A 5,442-nucleotide genomic window follows, 5' to 3' on the forward strand; every position below is an offset into this window, starting at 1 on the left:
AATCTTCAGGGTATAAATGGGTGAAGAACCAAAAAAAAAAAAAAAAAAAAAAAAAAGGAAAAGGAACAAAGAAGTACTGTGTTAGGAAAAAAAGTATTATTCCCCTTGAAAATAGAAGTACATATATTGTTATATTTTCTCTGTTACTGTTGCTCCTAGTAGTCTCAATCAACAATACTATTGATAATTTTTTTTCAGTGTTCCAAGATTCATTGTTTATGCACCACACCCAGTCTTCCATGCAATATGTGCCCTCCTTAATACCCACCAACAGGCTCACCTGTCCCCCCATCCCTCTCCCCTCCAAAACCCTCAGTTTGTTTCTCAGAGTCCACAGTCTCTCATGGTTTGTCTTCCCCTCTGATTTCCCCCAACTCATTTATTCTCTCCATCTCCCAATGTCCTCCATGTTATTCCTTATACTCCACAAGTAAGTGAAACCATATGATAACTGACTCTCTCTCTCTGCTTGTCTTATTCCACTCAGCATAATATCTTCCAGTCCTGTCCATGTTGACCCAAAACTTGGGTACTCAACCTTTCTGATGGCTGCATAATATTCCATTGTATATTTGCACCATATCTTCTTTATTCATTTGTCTGTTGAAGGGCAACTTTGGAGCAAGGGGAACCATCTTACACTGTTGGTGGAAATGCAAGTTGGTACAGCCATTTTGGAAAAACAGTGTGGTGAGTCCTCAAAAAATTAAAAATAAAGCTATCCTATGACCCTGCAATTACACTACTGGGTATTTACCCCGAAGATACAGATGTAGTGAGAAGAAGGGCCTTATGTACCCCAATATTCATAGCAGCAATGGCCACAATTGCCAAACTGTGGAAAGAACTAATGATTTTTTTTCTATATTTTTTAAAGGTTTTATTTATTTGACAGAGATCAGAAGTAGGCAGGGAGAGAGGAGTTAAGAAGGCCCCCTACTGAGCAGAGAGCCTGATGCGGGGCTCAATCCCAGGACCTGGGATCATGACCTGAGCTGAAGGCAGAGGCCTTAATCCACTGAGCCACCTAGGCACCCCATGATATTTTTTTTTTTAAAGAAGCCTTTAATTTAATTTTTTTCAATGTTTGAAAATTCATTGTTTATGCACCACACCCAGTGCTCTATGCAATACATGCCCTCCATAATACCCACCACCAGCTTCACCCAACCTCCCACACCTTCCCCTCCAAAACCCTCAGTTTTTTTTTTTTCTCAGAGTCCACAGTCTCTCATGGTTTGTCTCCCCCTCCAATTTCCCCCAGCTCAGCTCTCCTCTCCTCTCCATGTCCCAACATCCTCTGTGTTATTCCTTATGCTCCGCAAGTAAGTGAAACCATATGGTACTTGACTCTCTCTGCTTGACTTATTTCACTCAGCATAATCTCTTCCGGTTCCATCCATGTTGATACAAAGGTTGGGTAGTCATCTTTTCTGATGGAGGCATAATACCCCATTGTATATATGGACCATAACTTCTTTACCCATTCGTCTGTTGAAGGGCATCTTGGTTCTTTCCAGTTTGGCAACTGTGGCCATTGCTGCTACGAACATTGGGATAGAGATGGCCCTTCTTTTCACCACATCAGTATCTTTGGGATAAATACCTAGTAGTGCAATTGCAGGGTCATAGGGAAGCTCTATGTTTAATTTCTTAAGGAATCTCCACACTGTTTTTCAAAGGGGCTGCACCCACTTGCATTCCTACCAACAGTGTAAGAGGGTTCCCCTTTCTCCACATCCTCTCCAACACTTGTTATTTACTGTCCTGTTGATTTTGGCCATTCTAACTGGTGTAAGGTGGTGTATCTCAATGTGGTTTTGATTTGAATCTCCCTGATAGCCAATGATGATGAACATTTTTTATGTGTCTGTTAGCCATTTGTGTGTCTTCTTTAGAGAATCGCTTGTTCATATCTTCTGACCATTTTTTGATGTGATTATCTGTTTTGTGTGTGTTGAGTTTTAGGAGTTCTTCACAGATCTTGGATATCAGCCCTTTGTCTGTAGTGTTATTTGCGGTTCTCTTCTCCCATTCCATGGGTTGCCTCTTTGTTTTGTTGACTGTTTCCTTTGCTGCGCAGAAGCTTTTGCTTTTGATGAAGTCCTAAAGTTCATTTTTGCTTCTGTTTCCTTTGCCTTTGGGGACATGTCTTGAAAGAAGTTGCTGTGGCCGGTAATGATAACTTTTAACCTAAGTAACTGACTTCTATTTCACAGGGAAAATTTCATTGTGGATAATGGAGAACAGTCTGCCACAAATCAGCATTTTAGCCACAAGCAGAACTCATAAGTATACATAGAACAACTTTCTATAGACACATGCTTGCTACAGCCTAATACACATTCTAAAAGTGGCAGAACTTAACCAAAGATAAAGCCTATCTGTAGCATATTAAAAGCAAAAGCATATAAACATAAAAGTGTGCTCAGTCATCAGTGTTTCTGTGTTCTTACTTAGAAATGATTTAGGTATCCAGGATCATTCACTGATTAGCTCATTTTAATTAATCTAAAGTTTCAAGTTCCCTTGAACTTTTTTAAGTTCCCAAGATCTTTTTTGTAATAGTTGAGATATAATTTATATACCATAGAATTTCCCATTTAACATGTACAATTCAGTTGGTTTTGGTATATTTACAAGATTGTACAACCATCACATTAACCAATTCCAGAATATTTTCATCACTTCCAAAGAAAACCCCATCCCCTTTCCCCCACTCTCAGGGATTGCTAATATACTTATTGTATGTCTATATGTTTTACCTATTCTGTACATTTCATATAAATGGAATCCTACAACATATGACCTTTTGTTTCTGGCTCCTTTCAGTCAGCATGATGTTTTCAAGGTTCATCCAGGGTGCCATATATATCATATATCAGTATTTCCTTCATTTTTATTGCCAAATAATATTCCATTGTATGAATATACCACATTATGTATAGCTCCTTCAGTTGACAGATATATGCTTTTTTTTCTACTTTGGGCTATTAATAACACTACTATGAATGTATGTGTACAGATCTTGATATGAACATATGATTGGATTTTCTGGAATGAAATGTGGGAGTTGGAGTTTCTAGATCATATGATAACTCTGCATTTAATTGTTGAAGAAAAACACAAGTATTTTTCACAGCAGCTGCATTATTTTGCATTTGTATTAGCAATTTCTGAGAGTTCCTATTTTTCTATATTTTCACATATGGTCATTATTATCTGCCTTTGATTATAGCCATCTCAGTGTTTGTGAAGTGGCATTTCATTGTGGTTTTTAATTGCAATCCCCTAGTGACTAATGATGGTAAGCATCTTTTTCATGTACTTACTGGTCATTTGTATATATTTATGAAATGTCTATTCACATCCCTTGTCCATTTTTCAATTCATTATTTGTATTTTTATTGTTAAGTTCCCTAAAGATCTTAGAAATTCAAGCTGGCACAAACAAGAAAACATAATTCCTATGGAAATAAGGTGTTTTCTAGTATGCCAGGTGTTTCAAGATAGTGTGTTGAATGTTAATGAATTTTAAATACACAGAATCACATTTTTATAACCAATCTGTATAGGTTTACAGAAAGCATACCCAAATAGAATTTAAAAAGCACTTTTATATTATATTTTACATGGGTAAATTAAAGTAAATATCGCTGTTGTTTATCATACCAAAATTACTTAACCAGTCATATTTGCCAAAATTTTACCTTTATTATATGAACTTAGATTCTTAGAATGTTTCTTAGTTTCTGTATCAGCATCAGTATCTTAAAAAATAATAGCACATTGGAAGTATTAGTCAACTTCTGTATATTCTTGGAATTTGGGGGATAACCAAAGTACACATTTCTCTCTATAATTTCATTTGAATAGAGGTCCTTTATTTTTCTATTTACTCTTTCTCTCTGTCTTTTAGCATCAGGAACACATTCTCCTCCTTCTGCCTTTATGAGTAGTCTGACCATGAAACATTGTTGCCTGCCTGACTTCCCTCATTCCTCACAGCTTTTCTTTCTTAAGAAAGGTTCCATCCCCTATTTTGCTGATCTTTGTTGTATCAAAAACTCCCTCTCTACCTAGTCTTTTTTTTTTTTAAGTGTTGCTTATACCTGAGCCTTTTCTGTCATTACTTTTTTCCCATGCTTACTTGTTTTTGTCTTTTATCACCTCCCACTGCCATAGGCAAATGGATGGAAGGGTAGTTCTTCAATCATTTGCTTAAATATTGCTTTAGACTTTATTCTAATCAAGCTTTCTTAATCTCACTTTCATGCTCCATCTGTCTCAAATTTCTCTTAATTTTCATTAAAACACTTAATGTTACAACTGGTATAATACAAACATCCATTCTCTGTCATTTGAAATAATATTTAAAGTATTTTTTATTTACTATTTTCCCCTACCTTCTTTCTTCAGGAGAGCCTTGGAGACTGGTATCAGGAAGGAAGGGGAGCCAGGAGGGAGAAGAGAAGGGAAGGAGGGAGAGAAAAGAACAAAAAGACAAAGAGAAGGAAAAAGAAGGGAAGTTTCTTCTGCTGTTTGGAATCAGCAAACCAAACTCCTTGTTACCACCTTCCTGCATTAAAATACTTTGGCTTTGCTCCATAAGTTTTGTAAAACATCATTGTGACATAATTACAAGAGTCTAAAAATGTAATAATAGGTTTGTCCATCAATAAAGCTTGCTCTTCAAATTGTTCTTTCATCTGAGTGAGCAAGATTCTCTTTGTGAGAGACCTAGCCAAGGACACGGGTGATGTCTGGAGTTATAGAAAAGGGCTCCCCTGACAGCTGAATGGTCCCATGAGTACTGGGCTGAAAGGCAAGCCAACAGCTTTGTTGTTAATGGATGTTAATTGTGGACCCAACAGAATTCTAGGCACTATGGACTATGAAGATGTACACAATAGAGTGCCTGCCCTTGAGCAGTTTATAGTAAATGGTGCTACTGAATTAAGTGTCAATACACACTAGAACATAAAGGTATACAAGAATGGATGTATCAGTGCTGGGAAGGTGAGGACGGTGGACAGAAGTGGGATTGGAACAGTTTCATAAATGAAACTGACTTGAACTGTGTCTGGAAGGGATGGAAGGAGTGGCTGGATTGAGGACATGAAGGCTGGAGAGAGGTGGTCATTGTTATCAAAGAAATATAAATCAACCCAGAGGAAGGAAAAGATAATACAGAGTATTAAGGAAATATTGAAGAGGATAAAAGTGGAAATGTTCTCAAGTACCTTGAATGCCAGACTGAAGATGCCAAATGTCCCTCTCTTTCTCCTGTCTTGACATAAAGAAGGACAGTAATTTCTGAACAGGACTTCTTTGTCTAAGCTACAGCCTGAGCTGCAATGGTCTTGTTCCTACCCATACTCCCCCAACCACCCTTTTCTTGCTACAGCTGTTTCCTTCTCATATTTGCTTTAAATGTCCACT

Source organism: Mustela nivalis (genome assembly GCF_964662115.1).
Source record: "Mustela nivalis genome assembly, contig: HAP1_SCAFFOLD_525, whole genome shotgun sequence".
NCBI lineage: Eukaryota > Metazoa > Chordata > Mammalia > Carnivora > Mustelidae > Mustela > Mustela nivalis.